The 24,152-nt window shown below is 43.4% G+C and overlaps 1 protein-coding gene and 1 long non-coding RNA gene across 2 annotated transcripts in view; both read right to left on the bottom strand.

Annotated features, from left to right (window-relative positions):
• Window positions 1-24,152, bottom strand: part of si:dkeyp-23e4.3 (rho GTPase-activating protein 7) — a gene marked incomplete in the record, with an annotated part of 69,825 nt that overhangs the window by 20,404 nt on the left and 25,269 nt on the right.
• LOC112139668 lies at window positions 17,075-23,298 on the bottom strand. The gene is made up of 2 exons (XR_002918037.2): window positions 23,201-23,298; window positions 17,075-17,312 (listed from the first exon to the last, which is right to left on the bottom strand). It is a non-coding gene; the product is annotated as an uncharacterized LOC112139668 (long non-coding RNA).

The following is a 24,152-nucleotide window of genomic DNA, read 5'->3' on the forward strand; positions in this document are numbered from 1 at the left end:
AATAGACCCTTCAAGCCTTGAAAGGTCCAAAGATTAAAAGCCTGCAAGAACAGAATGTTTCTTCTGATTTAAATCCTCAGCTCAGGTGTTCCTGCAGAGTCTTCTTTAATCTGACGGGGGTTAATATACACTTTCTGCAGCTGCCTTAAATCTGCTTTATTTCTTTATGGGGGTGTTAATGGAGACGGGACCACAGGCCCTCAGAGTTGGCCCCCTTCCCAGAGCCAGACTTTGTTTTAGGGCTCTCTCAGCTCTCAGAATGGACTCAGACGCGCTCCAGGATGTTCTTCAGGAACACCTCGTTCTTCATTTCTCTTTAGTTTAGTGGATTTCTGAAGAAAATGATCAAATATCTTCTGGAGAGTCTTCATGTCCTCATCAATTCATTCACACAAGTCACATTTTAGGATCAAACATGGCAGAATAGAAGCCTTCTGTATCAGTAGTCACGTTGTTGGTGAGATCACCTGAGACAGGCAGCAGGTAACCATGGAGACCCATGACTTAGTCTACGGAGGCAGTTTTCAATGAAAGATGAGCTGGACGAGCTTTAAGACTTTTACATGTGAACTGAAGAGCAGGAGAGGATGACCATGAGAGGAGGAAGGTTGGAGGAATGGAAGCGACATTCAGAAGGAGAAGTTCAGATGTGACCCGAAACATTTTAACGTCTGTGCTGAAGAACATCGGTCCAGTAAAGTGTTGAGATCCAGCAGAGATGTTCACGTTGGTTAACATTTTGTTGATGTTCTGCAGAACTCTTGCATCACTAAGGCTCTCCTGTGTTCTCATGGTTTGGGCAGCAGTTCAGGGCGTTCCTGTCAGAGCTGGAGCTTTATTCTGAAACTTCCTCGGTTTGTCTCCCGTCTGCTGCAGAGCCTCCATGCTGAGCCTGCAGCTAATGAATTTCTGCATCTCCTTATGAAAGCCTGTGTTCTGCGTTTAGCGTGGCACTGAGTGTTGTCTTTATGTCACTAGTCAAACCGCCAAAGATCACGCTTGTCAGTAAATATAGAAGTAAATCAATGCTGAGTGGGAAAGAAGAGGCTGTGAGTGTGTGACTAACAGGATACACAAACGCGCCATTTACAACCTGACACCTGATTAATTTGACTTTGTGTGGGGAAGCTCTGCTGTTTGCAGTGGTGGAGCGTTTGCCAGAAAACTGATTCTCTTTGACACATGAGGTAAAATTGTCATCTGAATGAAACGCAGCACGAAGCAGGAGTCCAAACGAAACAGTGGCTCAGCTTTTGTCTGCACCAGTTTCTGAGGAAAACGCCGTCTCTGTCCCCCAGACCCGTCAGAGCGCCGGTCCCACCGGCTGCAAACACGCAGGGAGGCATGGTTTCCTCACAGAATGGGGGAGTTCAAAAAAAGCATTTTAAAGGCAGAGGAGGTTCAGATGCAACCATTGACTGTATATGAAAACTGGACGGAGTGACCCCTCCCCCTGGAAACCCAAACAGGAAGTACCCAAAATACCAGTTTTTAAATCATTTATTGATTTCAGGAATATCAGTATTTTAAGCAGATTTCTGGTGACCTGCTGTTAGTTTAAGATTTGAGGTTTCAAAGAGATTTATGATAACGGATTTATGTCCATGATGTCCATCCATCCATCCATCTTCTTCCGCTTCATCCGGACCGGGTCGCGGGGGCAGCAGTCTGAGCAAAGATGCCCAGACTTCCCTCTCCACGGCCACTTCCTCCAGCTCCTCTGGGGGGACCCTGAGGTGTTCCCAGGCCAGCTGAGAGACATAGTCTCTCCAGCGTGTCCTGGGTCTTGCCCGGGGCCTCCGCCCAGTGGGACATGCCCGGAACACCTCACCAGGGAGGTGTCCAGGAGGCATCTGGACCAGATGCCTGATCCACCTCAACTGGGTTCTCTAGATGAGAAGCGGCTCTACTCCAAGCTCTCTCCGGGTGACCAAGCTTCTCACCCAATATCTAAGGGAGCACCCAGCCACCCTCTGGAGGAAATTCATTTCAGCCGCTTGTAGTCGGGATCTTGTTCTTTTGGTCACGAGCCAGAGCTCCATGATGTCACGCATGTCAATTAAGGTTGAAACTTTTGTTTTTCTGGAAATAAACCACCTGTTTTTGGAAGTTAATGATGAATTTGTGGAATAATTACATATAATCATTCATTCACCTTCTTGTCCACTTTGTCCCTTTCTGGGTCGCGGGGGTGCTGGAGCCTATCCCAGCTACTGATGGGTGAAGGCGGGGTTCACCTGGACAGGTCTCCAGTCTGTCTCAGGGCCTCAATCACACACATTCACTCTCACATTCACACCTAGGGGCAATTTAGAGTCACCAATGAACCTATGAAGCACGTTTTTGGATGGTGGGAGGAAGCCGGAGTCCCCAGAGAAAACCCACATATAATCATAAAATCAAAAAATAAATATACAGTATTTTATATAATATAAATATTATATGCTCATACTTATTTTTCCAAAGTTCATGGAGTGTTCTAACGCTGCTTTGAATGGATTCCTCATCAAAAACACTGATGAAAAAGCTGATCAATAAAATTCAATTTATCGCCGTATTCTTCTGCTCCAATCTCTCTGTCTGCAGAAAAAGCCTCATTTCACAAACGTCTGCTCTCAGCTCACATGCAGGTGTCACCAGAGACCGAAGCCAAACGCTGATCCTCACAACAAACTGCCTCCTGGTGTTGGGAGGATTCAGGGAAAGGTCAGGCCACCTTCAGCTATTGAAAATCATTGGCTGCTAAAGATCATGACATTAAAGCTTTGAGTGGAGAGAGGGGGGGGGATCAGAGGAAGAGACTGAAGCGTGGACGCAATAAAAAATGAACTGTAAGCAGATTCTGATGAGGATCCTCTAAAAATTCCCTTTATGGTGTGAAAAGTTTAGTTTTTACTTTTGTGTCCAGAAGTCATTTCTGAGGTTCACGTTCTATTCATTCCATTCTGTCCATTTTTTACTTTCATTTTTAAATACTTCAATAAGATCAGACTGCTTTGTTTTAGTCATTGATTACAATTTCCTTATTTTCAAAAAAACTAAAGTTGCACTTTTATGATTAATGTTGCTCCTTTCAAACAAGAACTAAATCAAATGTTTTTATCTCCAAACAATATTTTAAATGGACCAACCTGTTGGTCACATGACACAACAACAGCATCCATGTTTGTAGTCGCTGCAGTGAATTTGTGTAGCGGTGTGGCTCACAAACACCATCACATCACTTTAGCCTTCTTCCCTTAGTGCGGTTTCAGAACTGACCCCCCCAACATGAAAACAGTTCTGTCTGCATCTGGATCCCTCAGTCAGAACCGGACCGTCACTTCAGCCTCAGAGCTCTCAGTAGAAACATCATGTTTTGGTTTCTGCGGTGAAGAAACAGCGTCAGCCGTGGCCAGCAGAGGAGGCGTCACTGTGTGTCGTTCAATTTCCCTCTGAGCGTTTATCCAACTCCACGCATGCAAGGAACGTTCCATGGGCGAAACCCCTTCTCCACGCTGGTTCGTCACATTCCTCTGATTTTCTGAATAAAAGTCTAAGACGGTTGGTTTGTCAAGTTCCTTAGATTTTCAAAGTAAAAGTCCGAGACAGGCGGTTCCTCACGTTTCTCAGATTTTCAGTACTATTGTCTAAGACGGCCCGTTCCTTATGAAGTTCTGCTTCTTTACAGAACCAACATCTTTGCTTTAAGATCTTGTTTATTTAAGGAGTGGCTGTTGTCATGGAGATGGTTCATAATGGGCCTTTGTGTAAGGAAGAATACATAAAAGCTTCTGATGACTCTTTTTTTGTGGGGGGTTCTTGGGCAGAAATGAAGAGCTAAACCTCTGCAGCAGCCTGCAGCTCTGGCTGTCCTACTTCCTGTGAGAAAGCGCTCGTCTGAAGGCGGGAAGAGGAACACGGAGCATCGAACGCCGCTTTGACGGAGAATTAGATGCGGTGTTTGCAGGTCAGTGATGGAGGAAAGCCGGTGGAACGGCGTGATGGAGTGGCACTGAACTGGGTGTGTGTGTGTGTGTGTGTGTGTGGGGGGGGGGGTACAAAGGGTCTTGGGTGTTTGTGAGTAATACCCCCCCCCATTAATAAATATACAGAGTGAATTCAGATAAGAAACACAACCATCAAGACACTTTAAAAGTTCTTTTTTGTTTTTTCCATTTTAGGATTTATACTTTATAATTTAGTCAACAATAAATAATGAAGACACAAACAGCTGATCTTTGTGGAGTGTGATGACTCCAGTCACACAACAGTAACCTGAAGGTGTAGTGTACAGTTCCACTTAATTTGATATGCATCTTTGGTTGCGGTTTATTTGTGTTTATCCATTGGTTTTTGTTTTGAGTTTCATGTGGAGCTGTACCTGCCCGAGGCGGCCTAAAGATGGTGCCAAACGGAGAAGCTCTGCAAGAGGGTGCTACCACTACCTGGACTCCATGGGGAGGGCAATGGAATTCATGTTCTGTTTTAAGACTTTCTATCTCACCCACCCCTCCATTGTATCACTAGTAGTTTTAAACTAGTGGGTCAAAGTCCCCAGGTGTGTGGTAATGGCAGCTCAGAGGTTCCTCACAAGAGAAGATCAACCTGGAGACCAAAGCTGTTCAGAAGGAGTTTATCTTGTTAGTAAATTCCTGAAGCGCTCAGAGAGCCAAAGAGGCGGAGCCAAACAGACCATTCAGAGAGCCAAAGAGGCAGTTCACAGGCGGAGTCAAACAGACTATTCAGAGAGCCAAAGAGGTCACAGGGTGGGTTTGGATTCAAGGATCCTGACTGAGCTGCAGCTTTAAAAGGACAGATGCTGTTGATAAGTTTCTTCAAGAAAACTGAGCAAAGCAAATGAACGTTTGTGCCTTCAGGAGAGCTGGAAGTTTGGAGTCAGAAATGAAAATGTCTCACATTTTCTGCTACTTTAGACCCACAAACACTGACGGGAAGAGTTAAGGACGCGTCCTCCAGAAGGGACTGTTTTTTAAATAAAATTATTCTTGAAACCCTTTAGAATTTTTTAAATGACCAACAGTGGAAAACTAACTCGCAGAAAAACAAACCTCCTGCAGGACATCTTTTCTAGATTCAACAGAAACAGAGACAGTCAGAAATGTACGTTTCCTGTCCTAACCGCTGAAGCAGACACCGGGAACTTTCTGAGGCTCTCTGAGGATCTGCAGCTGACCGAGTCCTGCAGACCAAAGGCTGAAGCTTCAGGAAAAGCAAACATGACGTCTCACTGATGGACAGCGTTTTCCAAAGCCGACCCTCCCGGTGGAATCTGCTGGGCTTTTACTCCAGACAACAAGCTGACCGACACGTGTCTGCTCGTCCCCGTGGACGGCTTTCAGAGACGGAATGGACAGATGAAGTCAGCTGTCGCCGGGGAATGGCGGAAAGAGACGGAGGTGATAGAAAAAAATCAATGTTTCTAAAAGGAAAAACAGCAGCCAAGAAACGTTCAGATCCTCGGCTGGTTAAACTCGGCTGGAAAAACTCATTTGTTCTCACATCTATCGGGTGTAGAACATCTTACATATTTGATCCTACCACCAAAATGTGTCACACAAACACTGAGTTGTTCACTGTACTTATAACTTACCGTGTACATGAAAGAAACTAAAGACAGAAATGAATAGAGAATATAAATGTTTCAGCAATAATATGTTGTAGGCGGTTTTCTCTGAAGTGAAGCTGCATCTGTGTTTGTGTGTTTAGTCTTTTCCAGCTTCAGATTCATTTTCATGAAGAAATAACGAGGAGGCACAAAAATATCAACCCAATAACAGGAAATAATTACATGAAAAGGCAATTTTGGCATCAGGATGAGGAAACACGGCAGCTGATTAAAAGACTTTCAAAGGATCATCTTTGCTCATTTTCTTAGCTTAATAATAAACCTCCTGTTGATGCTGCAAATATTCAGGAAGGAGCATTTATATATTTCATTTGTTGTTTAGTGAAGTCTCTTCTTCTCAAAGCTCGTACTTTGTCACTCTGCCTGAACAGACGACCGGCTTCTCTGTCAGCCATCTTTGTTCCTGTGAGCCGCACAGAAACATGATCCTCACACCATCGACGAGGTGATGGACGGATCCAGCCGAAGACTTTTCTATCAAAATATCAAATCTTTCATGTAGTTCAGCAAGGCAGCTGCCCGGAGCCTCTTCTGTTCTGGTTGTTGATTAAAGGCGTTTCCGTCCAACGACAACCGTTTCAGAGAGGAGTTCTGTAGAGTTCTAGACCCAGACTGACAAAGATGAAGCTCCTCCAGCTCTTTGTTTACAAACTTTGTCCCGGCTTTTCTGTCCTCTCCTTTCATTCCTGACTTTGGTTCACCATCCGTGTTTCTAAAGGACGAGGGATTCTTCTGGTTTGACGTCACTGCTTCCTTTACCGTCTCATCTTCATCACATCTTCTCAGTCTCTGCTAATGTAATCACACTCCATGCTCCCTACTCCTCCTCTGTTCTGCCTCCTTCATGATCTTCGTTTTCACCCCCCATATGTTGGGGAGTCAGGTGGTGTGATGATTTCAGGCCGTGGCGCCGCTGATGCTGCGATAATCAGGTGGAGTCAGTGAGCACAAACAGGAAACAGCTGAGAGCGCTGGCAGCGGCGAGCCTGGTCACCCACTCGTGAATCCGTCCCTCCTCCTCCTCGCAGAGGAGCAGAAAGGATCATCAAGCCAAGCAGAAAAACGGAGGATCTGCATGGGAGTTCATGTGACGCCTCTGATGGATGTGCACGCCTCACAGGCGGCGCACTTCCTGTCACACGGCTCACAGAAGATGAGGAAAAAAAAGTTTTCCTGCTTTGTTCAGCGACGAGAGGAGACGTGTCAGACAGACTGTCACTTCCCATCTGTGGAGGTCTGTGTTCTCACGCCGTTTTATTAGGAGACAAACAAAAAGCGCTGAACTGTTTCTGACAGGTCGCTGCATCAAATGTCTTCATCAGCGAGCACGCACATTCCTGCTGACTCAGCAAACAACCCAGATGACCATGAATGCATCCGCAGGTCAGGAAGCCTCAAAGACGGACGTGTGCTCAAAAAATGTAAAAGGACTCGTGATGTCTGTTCTGTCTTTAATAAAAAACGTTTTAAATGTTAATCATCCAATAATGTGATTGGAAAAAAAGTTATTGGAAATCAAAAAGAATCCAGAACTTCTGTTTTTATACTCAAATTTTACTTTAATTCTTAAACGATTAAAAACTTGATTTTTTTTTAATGTCAGAGTTTTAATCCTTTCAGAGCTTCGTCTGTCTTTTGATTGGAACCTGGATAAATGTCTCTTCTGACCCAGAGCGTGACCTTCACAGAGGTCATCCTGATGGTCAGACTCTCTGCAGCGATGAAAGAAGAAAATCCATCAGACGACGTTTTAGAATCACAGATTTCCAGAAGATGTTTGTCCAAATGCAGCATGTTGCTGTTTAGATTCACATTTCTGCTGCTGTTTCCATACGCTCACATCAATAATGTTTATAATCTCTACTGAGATTTAGGGCTGCCACAAACTTATTTTAATAGTCGACTATCACAGATTAGTTTTTTATTTTACTATTAGTCGACTAATTGGGTTATGCACATAGTGGAGGAAAAACACACCGCATTCGCTGTGCACTCACAGCGAATAACGCGGCGGAGGCGGCCAGTTTCAGTGTTGAGTCAGTGGAACAGACTCTGAAGTCCCACGGTGCGATTTGAGCGACGGCGCGGCGTGAAGGTCTGGCAGCTCGTTTTGAGAAAAGAGGCGCAAATTAAGTGGCTCAGCAAAAATTGAAATGCCTTAAGTTTGACAGGTTGCTGCGTCACATCAGCCAATCAGGAGCTCAGCCTTGGCCATGTGACGTTTTCAATGGCTCGATCAGCGGTTAGAATATTAATCCAAAGTGAGCATTTTTGTCCTGAACTTTCATCTATTTCATTAACCCGTTGGAGCCGCAGGTTTCCAGAGCTCATCCAGCTGCTTTAGGGCGAAGGCGGGATACACTGGACAGATCGGGGGCTTTCTGTCCCACGGCGCCGCTCACTCGCTCGATATACCGGCAGACAGAGAGCTGCTGCAGGGAGCAGAGGCTGCCGGCTCGGGCCTCATCCAAACATTTAAGAAAAAGGAAAAAGGTCTTCTAATTTTATCCCCCCCCCTGGTTAGTACAAGACAGAGATCCTTCAAGCTCATAGAGACACAGAAACACTGTGGAAGCGGCTGTCATACAGACACAGCCCCCTGTAGCGGGAAAATGAGATATCCACAGACATCGTTCCTTACAGCATCATCCTAAAATCATTAGCTGGTAGCTCCTCCCACATGCATCTGAAACAAGGAACTATTTTTCAGAAAAGATCAAGTTTTGGTCTCACTGACTCAAATGTTAAAAAAGTGCCTTCTTTGGTGCTGAACGCTCTCAACTTTGTCCAACATTATTACACTCTGACTCCATATAATATAAAGTAACCACTAATTGACTATTAAATTAGTCTTCAATTAGTCGACTGATAGAGGCAGCCCTACTGAGAGTACAGGCTGTGGATCAGCAGCTGCAAACTCCAACCAGACTGGCATAAAAAAAATGACTGTTATAATTGTATTTATGTGGATGTTTAACATATTTTAGCGTGTTTATTGTTTTTATGTTAGATTTGTTTAATCCTCTTCTCAGGACTTTCTTCTTAAACAGTTCTACTTTAGTAAGTAAAAATATCATAATAATATTGATGTGATTAATTTAGTTACTTGAATTTTAAGGTTTAATTTTGATCCAATTATCTGAAAAAGAAATGTTGGACATATTTGACGCTTCGTCTTCGTCTGGGGCTAAAGAAAAAAGGTTGGACGTCACTACAGAGCTTCAATCTATCCAACTAAAACTCTTCAGTCGACTTGATTACTGTAACAGTGTTTTTACAGGACTACCAAAAAAATCCATCAGGAAACTGCAGCTTATTCAGAACTCTGCTGCTCGGGTTCTCACAAGGACCAAGAAAGTAGACCACATCAGTCCAGTTCTGAGGTCTTTACACTGGTTACCTGTCTGTCAGAGGATAGACTTTAAAGTTCTGTTACTGGTTTATAAAGCTTTGAATGGTTTAGCACCAAAATACATGACTGACCTCCTGACCCAGTATGTACCAGCCAGACCTCTCCGGTCATCTGGATCCGGTCTTTTATCAGTTCCTAGAGTCAGAACTAAACATGGAGAAGCTGCATTCAGCTTCTATGCACCACAGATCTGGAACAGACTTCCAGAAAACCTTAGATCTGCTGAAACACTCAGTGTATTTAAATCCAGGTTAAAGACTCACCTGTTCTCAGTTTGATTAATATGTATTCAAAAGTTTACGTCCGCACTGTTTATCTATGCTTGTTTTAAATTAAAATCTTTTTACTTTCTTTTAATTTTATTTTAATGATCACATTTTTACTATTTTTTTATTGTTTCTTTAAAGTTTTATGTAAAGCACTTTGAATTGTCTCTGTACATGAAATGTGCTACAAATAAACTTGCCTTCCAGCTGCTGCCTTTAGGGGGCGCCACAGTGACTCATCTGCCTCCATCTGACCCTCCCCTCTGTGTCATCCTTAATCCATGAACCTCCTCTTAGTCTTCCTCCTTTGTCTTGGTGTCTCCAGCCTCAGCATCCTGTCCCCACCATCCTCCCTGTTCCTCCAAATATCTCCAGCTGCTTCCAGAACATTTATGATCAGATTCTCTGATGAATCCATTCCTGATCCGTCCTGACCTCTCCCAGAGAACTTCAGCTTCTTGGCTTCATGTTTGAGGATCAGGAACTGATCTACAGGAGGTGCAGACGCTGTAAGCTGTAACTGGACTCAAAGATCTAGGAGGAAACAGAAGTTTGATGAAGTTTCTCTTCCAATTATAAAACTAAACTTCAGAGTGGTTTCCTTTCATTGGAGCTGGAGCCAAACTCCTCCCCTTCACTGAGGTGAGTTTCATGAGGATGATGTTTGCTTCAGAGAGCATCATGTAGACTGAACATCGTCTTATTGTCTCTTCATTTCACCGTCCTTCCCTCTGAAGCCACTGAGCTGTCGGCTCACATCACCGATACCGAGAAGTTTTCAACAGTTTGAGTCTTTTCCAAAGTGCTGCTGGCTGGGCGATACTCCTGGTTTAATAACGGACAAAGAGGACAAACGATGAGGTTTCTGGCACAGCCTTCACTAAAGATAAACCTGACGCTTCAAACATACTTTAATCCGTTTTAGTCTTTAAATCTGCACACCTGCAAAGAGGTTTGAACCACTAAAACCATTTCAATGTCAAACTGTCGCCTCATTAAATCAAAGGTTTCAAAAGGTTTAATTCCTGTCAGACTGTGAACTGTGGAACATTAAATAATGTGAACATTTTACTTTCCTTTAATCATTTGGTTTTGACAATTCAACTGTTTTCATGTTAGAAAATAGACTTCTGATCCAAGAGGGAAATCTTCAGTCTAGTACACGACTTTTTAAATTCAAGTTATGTTGAAATTTAATCACATTTATTCAAAGTCTTAGAATAACAAGATGAACAGATTTTCAACCGTAAACTAACTTCTTTTGATCAGGAATTGAGTTTTTCATTTGAATTATGTTAAAAAATGTAGCCACGAGGGGGCCCAAGCCAGGGTCTCATTGTGCCGGTCCCAAGCCCGGATAAATACAGAGGGTTGTGTCAGGAAGGGCATCCGACGTAAAATCTTGCCAAATCAAATATGCGAATCAGACCTACGAAATCCATACCGGATCGGTCGAGGCCCGGGTTAACAACGACCGCCATCGGTGCTGTTCACCGACAGGGTGCCGGTGGAAATTGGACTACTGTTGGTGGAAGAAGGAGAGGAGGAAGGCGGGTTCGTAGGGAGAGAGAGAAGAGGAAAGTCACTAGTGTTGGACTGAGAGTTGGGACTTTGAATGTTGGAACTATGACAGGAAAGGGTAGAGAGTTAGTGGACATGATGCAGAGGAGAAAGGTAGACATACTGTGTGTCCAGGAGACCAGGTGGAAAGGTAGCAAGGCTAGAAGTTTAGGAGCAGGGTTCAAGTTGTTCTATCATGGTGGAGATGGGAAGAGAAATGGAGTAGGAGTTATCCTAAAGGAGGAGTTTGTTAGGAGTGTTGTGGAGGTAAAAAGAGTGTCAGATAGAGTGATGAGTCTGAAGATAGAAATGGAGGGTGTCATGTTCAATGTTGTTAGTGGGTATGCCCCACAGGTAGGATGTGAGCTGGAAGAGAAGGAGAAGTTCTGGTTGGATCTTGATGAAGTGATGATGAGCATCCCTGGAAATGAGAGAGTTGTCATTGGTGCAGATTTCAATGGTCATGTTGGTGCAGGAAACCGAGGTGATGAGGAGGTGATGGGCAGGTTTGGTATCCAGGAGAGGAATGTAGAAGGACAGATGGTGGTTGATTTAGCAAAAAAGATGGAAATGGCGATAGTGAATACATTCTTTGAGAAGAGACAGGAACATAGAGTGACCTATAAGAGTGGAGGTAGAAGCACACAGATAGACTACATCTTGTGTAGACGGTGTAATCTGAAGGAGATCAGTGACTGTAAAGTAGTGGTTGGTGAGAGTGTTTCCAGACAGCACAGGATGGTGGTGTGTAGAATGACTCTGGTGGTGAAGAAGATGAAGAAAGAGAGGGCAAAGGCAGAGAAGAGGACAAACTGGTGGAAGCTGAAAAAAGAAGATTGTTGCATGACTTTTAAGAAACAGTTGAAACAGGCTCTGGGTGGTCAGGAGGTACTCCCAGATGACTGGATAACTACAGCTAATGTGATCAGGGAGACAGGTAGGAGTGTACTTGGTGTGTCATCAGGAAAGAGAGTTGATAAGGAGACTTGGTGGTGGAATGAGGAGGTGCAGGAGTGTATACGGAGTAAGAGACTAGCTAAGAAGAAGTGGGACACTGAGAGGACTGAGGAGAGTAGACAGGAGTACAGGGAGATGCAGCGTAAGGTGAAAGTAGAGGTGTCAAAGGCCAAACAAAGAGCTTATGATGACTTGTACGCTAGGTTGGGTAGTAAGGAGGGAGAGACTGACCTGTACAGACTAGCAAGGCAGAGAGATCGAGATGGGAAGGACATGCAGCAGGTTAGGGTGATCAAGGATAGGAATGGTAATGTGGTGACAGGTGTCAGTGGTGTAATGGAAAGATGGAAAGAATACTTTGAAGAGTTGATGAATGAAGAGAATGAGAGAGAACAAAGAGTAGAAGAGGTGACGGTTGTGGAGCAGGAAGTAAGAAAGATTAGTAAAGGTGAAGTGAGAGGGGCTTTGAAGAGGATGAAGAGTGGAAAGGCTCTTGGTCCTGATGATATACCTGTGGAGGTATGGAAGTGTCTAGGAGAGATGGCAGTGGAGTTTTTGACCGGGTTGTTCAACAGGATCTTAGGTGGTGAGAAGATGCCTGAGGAATGGAGGAGAAGTGTGATGGTGCCCATTTTTAAGAATAAGGGAGATGTGCAGAGTTGTGGTAACTACAGAGGAATAAAGCTGATGAGCCATACAATGAAGGTGTGGGAAAGAGTAGTGGAAGCCAGACTAAGAGCAGAAGTGAACATTTGTGAGCAGCAGTATGGTTTCATGCCAAGAAAGAGCACTACAGATGCAACATTTGCTTTGAGGATGTTGATAGAGAAGTACAGAGAAGGTCAGAGAGAGCTCCACTGTGTCTTTGTAGATCTGGAGAAAGCTTATGACAGAGTGCCCAGAGAGGAACTATGGTATTGTATGAGGAAGTCTGGAGTGACAGAGAAGTATGTCCGAGCAGTGCAGGACATGTATGAGGGCTGTAAGACAGTGGTGAGGTGTGCTGTAGGGGTGACAGAGGAGTTCAAGGTGGAGGTGGGATTACATCAGGGATCAGCTCTGAGCCCCTTCCTGTTTGCAATGGTGATGGACAGACTGACGGATGAGGTTAGACAGGAATCACCATGGACTATGATGTTTGCAGATGATATTGTGATTTGTAGTGAGAGCAGGGAACAGGTGGAGGTGGAGTTAGAGAGGTGGAGGTTTGCCCTGGAAAGGAGAGGAATGAAGGTTAGCCGCAGTAAGACAGAGTACATGTGTGTGAATGAGAGGAACCAGAGTGGAAGAGTGAGGTTACAGGGAGAAGAGATAAAGAAGGTGGAGGAGTTTAAGTATTTAGGGTCAACAGTACAGAGTAATGGAGAGTGTGGAAAAGAAGTGAAGAGGAGAGTGCAAGCAGGTTGGAATGGGTGGAGAAAAGTGTCAGGTGTGATGTGTGACAGAAGAGTTTCAGCACAAATGAAAGGAAAGGTGTACAAGACTGTGGTGAGACCAGCCATGTTGTTTGGACTAGAAACAGTGGGACTGAAGAAAAGACAGGAAGCAGAGCTGGAGGTAGCAGAGATGAAGATGCTGAGGTTCTCTTTGGGAGTGACCAGGATGGATAGGATCAGGAATGAATACATCAGAGGGACAGCACATGTTAGAGGTTTTGGAGATAAAGTCAGAGAGGCCAGACTGAGATGGTTTGGACATGTTCAGAGGAGAGACAGTGAATATATTGGTAGAAGGATGCTGAGTCTAGAGCTGCAGGAAAGAGGTCTAGAGGAAGACCAAAGAGGAGGTTTATGGATGCAGTGAATGAAGACATGAAGGTGGCTGGTGTTAGAGTGGAGGATGCTGAAGACAGGCTTAGATGGAGGAAACTGATTCGCTGTGGCGACCCCTGAAGGGAAAAGCCAAAAGGAAAAGAAGATTTGAATTATGTTCAAAAAATGTTCCCTACCAGCTTCCGTACGAATCATTTAATGTTGCTCTGTGTTGGTCATTTAGCGTTTTTGCTTTCTGTAAACAGACCTTTAATTACAGTAGAACCTTTTTTCACCAATGAGTTGTATTACCAGAAAAGGCCCACTTGACTGTTTCCATAGTCCAGATCCGTAAAGAGCGACGCCATATCAGACATGTCAGGAAACAATGAGACTCAGCTTCGCAGATACTGTAAAATGACCATAAAATGCTTCAATTTGGTCCAATTTTAAAAGGAAAAAAACTCTGATCATCAAAAATAAGACGGAGGCCGTGGTATTCATGTTTTTGTACAAGTCCAACTGATGAACCACATTTAAAACTTTTGTATAAATAAATACATACATTATTATACAGGAAACACTTGATGCATGGTTGTGATTTTGCTGACTGAACAGCAGCTCGCTGATCACAGTAGAAAACATTACAACAGTAATTAGTTTGACTTCAATGTCAGACACGCTGAAATTGTCTGACTTTTGCTCTGTTTTTAATGATTTTGTGAGATTGGAAATGTAAGAAACTTCAACTGGACAGAAAGGATCTTCTGCAGATCTACACTTCATCCCCAAAGCTATTGCTAGCGTTAGCATAAATTAGAGGAACAAAATCTTAATTACTTCTTATTTAAACCAGCAGCATTCAGTGAAGTTCTTGTAACCTTCGTCTAACTTTAACCGGGTTGTCAGAGAAATAATCCACGTCTTGTTTAATATCATCCATGGATTAGCAGCTGAGCTGGATTCTGCAGGATTAATGACAATTGTACTTTGATTTGTGAACAATCAAAGAGGAAAAAAAGAATGGTTAGGTAGAACATTTTTGAAATAAATATTGTACACATTTTCCATTTTGTGTCAGGAAGGGCATCCGGCGTAAAAACTCTGCCAAATCACTGATGCCAAACAGTGGGTGCTGTTACGCTGTGGCGACCCCGAAAGGGATAAGCTGAAAGTGAGCTACTACACATTTTCCATTACAATTGATAAATTGAACAGCGTTCAGCTGGTCTGACATCACGTGAGAAGGCTTCTTCTTTCACTTTCAGCTTATCCCTTTCGGGGTCTCCACAGCGTAACAGCACCCACTGTTTGGCATCAGTGATTTGGCAGAGTTTTTACGCCGGATGCCCTTCCTGACACAACCCTGTACTTGAGGGGCACAGGGACCCAGTTAGGCAGCAGCATCAAGGGTCTTGTCTAAGGACCCAATCTGGGTGGGGATCAGTGGACAACCCTGGAATCGAACCCAGGGCTCCTGCGTGCCAGCCCTTCACCTAGCCCACTGAGCCACCCAGCCGCTGTTTTTCCCAAATGCTACAACACATTCTGTCAAACATTAGACCAATTTGTGGGCGACAGTGGCTCAGGTGGTAGAGCGGGTCGGCCAATGATCGAAGGATAGGCGGGTCGATCCTCGCTCCCGCCAGCCAAATGTCGTTGTGTCCTTGGGCAAGACTCTTAACCCTACTTGCCTCCAGTGTGGCCCCACTGGAGTGTGAATGTCCCGGTGATGGTCAGAGAGGCCGGAGGCGTGAACTAGAAGCCACGCCTCTGTCAGCCTGCCCCAGGGCAGCTGTGGCTACAGTAGTAGCTTACATGACCAAGTATGAATGAGGTGTGAATGAATAATGGATATTCATTATAAGTGCTTTGAGCGTCTGGAAAAGTGCAGATGAATCTAATCCATTATTATTATTATTATTTCACCAAACACAATTTTCAAAATAAACACTAACTACAAAATACTTGCCTCTTAAGTCAAAAGCTCACTTTGAGCTCACAATGAAGACTCTGTTGTCAAAACTAACACACATAGCAAATACAACACAAAACACTTAACGCTGTTCAAAAAAAAAGTTTACAAAGAATTGTGAAGCAACCCCCAAAAATGAAATAGATAGATAAAAGTAAAATAGCATTAGGGATTTATTTGTTATCTTCACAGTATATCACTGTATGACTCGGTGTGTGTTTGGCTCTGGGTGTGGGTCTTATGTAGTCCGGGTCTGGGTCTGGGTCTTGGTCTACCTTGTGTTCCTCATTTATCCATTTTTGAAAAGCTGCTCAGTTATTCCAGTTATTCCCTCAAATTTACTGCAGTTGATTTTTCAACAAATTTATGTTTAATGTTCTTTCTTTTTTACTGTATGTCACCTGTTTTAAAAAAAACATGACGAGGTTCACTGGCGCCCCCTAAAGGGAGCAGCTGGAAGAACAAAGAAAACTCATTCCTTGGTGTGAAATAGCAGTGATGAGAAGCTCCTCCTACAGGTTTCAGATCCACCCGAAAACACTCACACCTGCAGGAAAACAGGCCCAGTCCTTCCAGACAATAATTCAAAAGTTTCCAAACAAATCTCACCTCCTCCAGCTCCACACTTCTGCTAAGTTCTCAGCTCCCAAGGGCGGAAAGTGGAGTAATGAAGCACAGCGACGATAGCTCAACTTCCCTGAGCCGCCAGCGTCCCCAGAGGCTCACATTTAGCCCGCTAACTGCAAATGGAAAGTGGGCTAACTGCAAATTGAATGTGGCCTGACGGAGGAGGCTGGTGTGACAGCGTCTCCTCCAGAGTCCTGGAGCTGCTCCTCCTGGAGCTCCGGAGGAGATCCGATCTGCAGGTCTGAGTTCACATGTTCTCCTTCCTTCAGCACAGGTGGAGCTGCCAGACCTCCACCGTTCATGATCTTCACATTCTGCTTTTCACTCCTCCCTCCCTGCAGGTCTGTTACGTCAAACCCCCTCCACCCCCCCAGCACATGGTGTTCTGCGTCCTGATTGGCTGTAGACGCTGTCTCCCATAAAGATGATCTTTGTTTTCATTCTATATTCCTCGACTTCTTCTCTATGAAGGTTTGAACTTTAGGAGTTTAAATAAGAAAATTCTTGTGTCTGAGAAAAGTGAGGAGTTTTACTGTTGTAAAAATAAAGATGAATACTTCCAGATCTGGGTGTTTTTAGAACACAACTCCAGAGAAAAATGGGGGAATTCTTAGAGGTTAGTATGTCTTAGCATGTGCAGTTCCAGAAAAGGAAGTTCACTCTGACTCTATCAAAATAAAAGCCCCCTGATCTGTGCTTTAGAACATAAACACATTTTTAAAACAGGAAATGTCTATAAGTGGATTTAAACTCCAGAAACAGTGAAAAAAGCTCAGCAGTTCTGAGGCAAGACTTTTACTCAGAAGCCCTTGCAGAGGTGACAGCAGGAACACGTTTGAAGCCAAATAGGAGTCTTTGGACATGTTTTGTGTAACTAAATGAGAGTGAAACATGACGGTGAAGCATTGCTTTTTTCTTTTTAATATTCTGTGTGATTTCCAGTCAGACCGAGCGGTTTCCTTCAGCTGTTTCTCATTCAGATCCACTTTCCTTCGGTCTCTGTCAGGACTCTGGTCTCATCAGGAGTTTACATGACCTCATTCTGCCGGAGCAACACGCCGGCCCTCCTCTTCCTTCACATTTCTGTCTCCTCCCTGTGACCTTCACTCCTCTCCACACACTTTAATCACAGACGCTGCGACAGAAAGAAACCGTCCAGATGAGAGAAGAATGAAAACAAATATGCAGGAAGAATATCTGAAAATGGATTTATTTTCCTGCCCGATTTCTTTCAAAGTTCATGAATATTTTAATGGCCTCGGCTGTGAAAAGACTTGCATCCAAAAGTCTCTGACTGATGGAGATTTAATCTGCAGACGCGTTTCTCTGCAGCTCAGCTGGAGCATCTAAACAAACTGAACTTCAGCTCCAACGGCGTGAAGCTGATCTGAAACTTCTGCTGGCTCTAATCACAACAGTGTAAATGAGGAGTCATGCGACTCTGAACTAATCAGGAAATTTATTTACAGTTTCTGCTGTTTGTGGTTTGATTTACAAGTTAGCATTTTTCAAAGTAAAAGCCTGATAAACATGAACTTTTTATGAAGACTTTTAATGAATCCACTGAGTTCTGAAGAGGAAAACTTGGATGATTCAAAAAAGAATAATCGTTCTTGTGGGAATCGAGACTTGTGGGAAATTTCCAGAACACTGCATCTTGAATTTGTTCATTTGGACACCGGTCAGATCAGAGTAAGTCATGCGGTAATTTAGACATAGAATCAAAAGTCTGAAAAAATGTCTAACGACTGGAACAAGAGCAAATACAAAGAATCCTTAGTTATTACATTTTCATCATTTTCAGTTTTTTTTAAAAGACATACCAAGAACTTCAAAGCCTTTAGAGAAACAGAACATGTAATGGTTTTCAGTTCCTCTGCACTACAGTAAAGCTGGAGTTGGACCAACCAAAAGTCTTCAGGTCTCTAAGTTTTCCAAACACTGATGACGTTTGTGGTTAAAGTTTCCCTTCATAAAAGGCATTAATCAAAGTTTGAAAATGAATTTGGTCTAAAGTCGGTCCACATTTCCCCAAATGACCGAACTGCTTTTCTCCTGGTGTTTTTGGAGACCAGAGGTGAGGAGGTCGACTGAGAGCCGGATGGGCTGGAGTTTCTGCTGTTTCCTCTCCTCAAAATCAACCTTCAAAAGTTTGAGCTCAGAGTTTAGAATGTTTCTTTTCTGATCAAAAGTCTAGATGTACTCCAAGAATCTTTCTCCAAAGAATCGGTTTTGTTCATTTTAAATGTTAAATCCAGACAGAAAAGAGATTAGAAGTAAAGAGAAGCTGAGTGAAGGACATGAACATAATCATCTAACGCAGGAAGATTTTCTGCAGATGAACTTCTGAGCGTTCGGCACAAACTCTGTGGCAGCTCTGATCCCTCCAGATCAGCCTCCAGATCTCCAAAAACACATGCAGCTCCTCCTGAGCTACTACTGCAAAGAAGAGAGGAGGAACGTCAACGGACTAGAATGACCAAATCAAGATACACTGATGCCGTGAAGAAAGTTTAAAAAATTAAAGTCAAATGTTAAAGTGACCATCTATAAAAAGGATCAAGGAAGAAATCTTTGACATTTCTTTGGGCGACATTATCTCGTTAGTCTTCTTTTTTGAACAAATCTCTTGAACTTTTTCTGTCTTTCAGCAGCAGAAAGAAAAACGTTTTACCTCCAGGAAAATACAACAACAAATACAACAACTGTACGCAAAACTCTTCAAATCCTAAATGTGTGATGTGTCTTCAAGCTCAAAGAGACAGAGACGTGCACAGATGAGACAGAGACGTGCACGGATGAGACAGAGACGTGCACGGATGAGACAGAAACGTGCACAGATGAGACAGAGACGTGCACGGATGAGACAGAGACGTGCACGGATGAGACAGAGACGTGCACGGATGAGACGAGGACGTGCTTTTTTCTACTTTGTAAAAACGATGCAGTGTTACTCTGAACGCATTGAGAGACTGACCAATTTTACTGTCTAAATGCTCCAATTAAAGCCTTTTTATTGGGAATACAAACTAGAAATTAAAAGAAAAAATCATAATTGATGTAAATAAAACAGGCTTGATGTAAATCTTCTGGATTCTTCCTGCCTGTTGTTGGAGATCCATCTCAGCAAAGTTTACAGAACTGAACTCGCACACATTGTTTGGAAGGACTCTACCTCCAATCCAAACAGAAGGCCATATTTGGCTGAGTTATGATGTAAATGCAGCATATGAAGGGTGAACAGCTTCAGTGGAAAGAGCTGCTGATGGAGGGAACGGTTGTTCTCAGTGAAGCTGACCAACAGAGACAGACCGAACAAACTAACACAGGAACTGTTAAACTCTAAAACCTGCAGGAAATAAAACGCCTCCAACTCGATGTTTGTGTCGCAAACAACAATGTGAAGTTTGGCTTTCAGAGGCTTCAGATAGTCAGTTTAAGCACGTGAAGACACTTAGATTAAAGTAAAATCTGAAGAGCTGGTGATCATGAATGAGAAACCCCCCCTCTCTGGTCAGCATGGTGTAATCCAGAAGGAGCTGATTGCATAACGAGTGAGAGCGTCCTGACGTCATTGGTGGATGAAGGTGTACACACAGCAGCAGCTCGGTTTGGACTTTCTGCAGAACCAAAACCAGCTGTCAAACCAGAGGTTTCAGCACAGCTGGTGGAGTCATAGGATCAGGTTTTTCTAGAACCTGATCTCTAAAGGAGACCTCACACTCAGATTCTCCTGCTTCTGTCTGAGGCGGTCAACCCCTTATGGAAGAGGTTTGGAGGTCTTACTGTGTCCTCCTGATTAGTTCTGTTAATAAAAACTCCACGTTGACTCAAGTTGTTCTGAGTTTTAAGTCTTCATGTCCTCTAGTTTAGTTTAGATAAAAGGCAGAACTGTGAGGAAGAAGCAGAGTTTTCTAAAACGATTTCCCCAAACTCAAACTTCTGAGGACTCACCCCACAGCCGCCGCTCCCTCACAATCCTCCAGACCACGTCCCAGGCTCTGGTGGTGGAGTCTTTGACGTTCTCGCTGAAGGACCTCCTCAGTGGAGGTTTCATCGCTGCAGTCATCTTCCTCTGAGTATTTCCTCGAGAGCGTCTGCTGCACTTCAGCAAAGTGAGCAGGGAGGAAGAGGAGGAGGAAGTGGAGGCTGACAGCTGCAGTTTGTGAAGCAGCACGTTGTCTCCACACATCCAGTTGATGAGGACCAGATGGAGAACATTTGCTTTGGTCTTTCAGTCATAAACGAGAGCGAGACGATGCGTTTCGTGGAAGAAGATCCTCGCTAACGGTGTTTGTGAGGAAAGCTGAGGAACAGAGCTGGTCTTTGCTGTATTTAACTGGCTTTAAAAATGGGAACAGACAAGAAACCAGAGCAGAAGACTTCAGGAGAAAACCGAACAGGATGTTTGTTCAGCCTGAAAACCAGGAAAATGACTTTAAACTTCTGGCTAAACCTGATCAGCCCTTTAACTCCAGAGCTTTAGCTCCAGTGTTGACACTATTTGAATGAATGTACCTCTTGAAGGCTTGACACAAAGAACGCAGCTCCAGTGGATTCTGGAGCAGCAAAAAAGCAGATTTCCACAGTAATGTAGGAGTTTACAGAAGTAGAGCTTCAGAATCTGTTGGGGTTACGTTAGTAGAGTAAATGCTGGAGAGTTACGATAGATCAATGGTACTATTACTGTGACAGCTGTGATATCAAAGGGTTAAACCAGAACCTCTTTTCCCGCCTTCGTCTCTCTCTGATGAAGGCCTACCCTCATCAGTCTCACTGGATCTGGATGATCCCCTCGTTCATAACGTTCTCCAGAACAATCCTGAGCACACAAGTTCCCTCTCCATGCTGTAGGGGGCAGTATGTCCTCTTTTTATCGGTTTACCGCCCACCAATGGATGACAGAAGAAGATTCTTAACTTATTTAACATTTAACTGCTAAAGTTCTGAACTTTTTTAAAAGCTTGTATTTAAATGTTCTGCTGTGACTTACAGAAAGTTGGAAACTTCTTTCAGGATCACAGAATTCCTGTTTTACAGTAAAATTTATCTGGAAAATGAACTAATGAGGCTTCATAGCAGCTTGTGGCTTCGTTAGTTTTATGTTCAGTTGTCTCACTCCGAAAAAGCCTCATTTTCTAAAACATGTGAGGGTCTCAGTTTAGTTCAGCTGAGTTTAAAAACACTGTAGACTTTGATGACAGTAAGAACCTTCTAAACTCCGCTGTGGTTTGATTACAGTTCAGCACATTTTTGGTCTGAGAACTCCACAGCTGTCTCTGCTTTATGTTGCCCTGACTGAGTTTGAGAAAAGTTTTTTAGCTTGTTGAGTTGGTTAATTGCTCATCCAGAGAGATGTCAGCATGACGTCAACATCTCCACTTCTTCAGTACTTCCTGGTCCAAACAGTCCTTCACTCCGAGCCGTCCAGAACAAAGCCTGCTGAATATCTGCACAGCCCAAAGCGTGGGCCGTGCTCCGCCCTGAAGTCCAAACGCCTTCAGTTCCTCTGACAGCCATTCTGACGTGACGGGAGGCAGTGGTGCCCCCCACCCCAGCCTCGTCCCTCTCCTCTGCTGGGAGGAGATAGGAGACATTTGTTTACCCTTCAAACAAAACCCAAATGACTTGCATTCCCAGCAGGTTCCAAAAGCAGGTAATTAAACCCCCCCCCAGCTACCGACTGCTGTGGACCAGACACCCCCCCACCTCAAAGTGTAATACAGAGAGAAGCCGAGCTGAGAGAGAACCTGAGCCCCGTCTAACAAAGAATGAAACGACGACCGAGTGATTGTGAAGACATGAGCTTCAGCTCCAGGAAACTCCTGAAGACTAGAGATGACCTCAGGAAGATCCCAGACCATCTAAGACCAGAAACCATCTGAGACCAGAAATGGTCCTCAGATGGTTTCTGGTCTCAGATGTTCTTCTGGTCTCATTTGTGGTCTAAAACATCGTTTTATGCTCATACTTCCTTCTTCTGGAATAATGCTATAGCGTGATCACCACCTGGTGGCCAAACTGAAACGTCCTCCAGGAGAAGCAGAACAATTGTTGGAGCTTCTCTGTTTGAGAATCTTTGTTAGTCTGTATGATATTATCAATCTCATTATTTCACTGATACAGTTTAGAGTATGTGAACTGGATCAGATTAATGTAAATATATTCAAAAATATAAAGATTATGAATCTATTTCTGAACGAATGAGTATGATCAGCGTGAAGCTGCAGTGACTGAAAACCACCAAAACTACAACATAAGTGACGAAAAACAAACCAAAGTTCTAACAATCCTTCCCATAAATAGAGATGACTTTGTGTAAAGATAATAGTCCCACAAATGTGAGTAGAAGCTGTCAGATACTTTTTATACCTGTTATGTGGCTCTTTTGCTTTACCTTATTTTGTTTTTAAATATTATTTTTCCAACCGATAAAACTTTTCCTTCAAATATTTTCTGTTGGGTTTTTATTTAGCACAAAAAAGTAATTTTGAACATTTTTTAAGGTTGGAGAAGAAAGAAATACTTTTCTTTAAACCCATTCCAACCGAGCATGGTTTAAATAGTCTCTTCTACATCCAAAAACACATTTTGCTCTTCACTAAAGCTGGCCGTAGAACAAATTCTGCATTAGAGCAGCTTCCACGCGTCCTCTGAGGGTTTAACAGATGAGCTCTGCTCTTCTTTCCTTTTAGTGGTAAAATCTGAGGCATCAGTAAAATGATCACAGATGGTCAAATATAGCGGCGAGATGAAACAAGCTGGCGTGATGGCTGACTCTTGGGGGAGGGAGGGAAGAGCGGTCACATGTTGTGTTCTTTTACAGCCTCACCGTCCTGAGATGCAAATGTTCTGACGCTAACAGAATCTATGAAACGATCTGAAAGACTATTAAGGTATCAGTGAGGGATAAAGACGGCCCGCTCGGCTCAGCATCTGATCCCTCAGAGCTCTGTACAAATATGTCTTCCATCACCACCGCAGAGCCACGGATCAAAGTGGAGCGTAACGACCAATCATCACCTGAGCGCCGCCAACAGACGTGGAAAATGTGACATCAGATGTTTCAGTGGTCAGACGGGCTGATCTGAGCGGATCGCAGGAGTTTATAACAGGCAGAAAATACAAACAAGTACTTTCAGTTTGGAATCCACTGAAAAATCTAATCAAATACAAACATTTCTTAAAAAAACAGGCGCTTAAGATTTTTGTTCTGATTTTTTTTACTGTTTTCTTTCAATAATTAAACTTCAAACTTTATTAATTTATAAAGCACCTTTGATTCACTGAAACACAAAGGGCTTAACATAAAGAGAATAAAATACACATTAAAAACACTAAAAAGACTGTTTAAAAACAAATTCACATTCACAAAGACACAAAATGAACCTCAATGTGTCCCCCCACCCCACCCCCCGAGGTTCCCCCAATAGACCCTTGTTAATAAAGCTGAACAAAGAATAAAAACTGCAGATTTATGGAATTAATCTATACTATAATTACATAAAACACATTTAAAAAAGACAACTTTTGAAGTCAAGATATGAATTTAGTCAAGTCTTTGATATAACTCTTGAACTTCAAAGCTTACAATAATAGATGGACATTAAAATAAGATTCTTTACACCTTTCGGTAAATAAGCACAGGAAGGACATTCACCTCCACGTCGCTTCTGCTGTTTAACTTCAGGTTGCAGATTTCTTTGTGGTCCTCAGTGACATTCATAACCAACACTGAACGTCTGAAGATGTCATGTAAAATTAATGTCATGTCAAAATAGAATAATATTCTGGACGTGGAGAACAAAAGCAGCTGGAGGCTCACATGTCGATTTCCTCGGATGCCTTGAAGACATCATTTCCATGTGCTGAAAGCTTCTTTTGAAGATCATGACAGACCATGAGGGGGGGGGGGTCTGGATCAATACTGAAGGATTGATAAACATAAAGCTGCTGGGGACAGAAGATGTCTCCT

The sequence above is a fragment of the Oryzias melastigma genome, linkage group LG14, assembly GCF_002922805.2.
Source record: "Oryzias melastigma strain HK-1 linkage group LG14, ASM292280v2, whole genome shotgun sequence".
Taxonomy (NCBI): domain Eukaryota; kingdom Metazoa; phylum Chordata; class Actinopteri; order Beloniformes; family Adrianichthyidae; genus Oryzias; species Oryzias melastigma.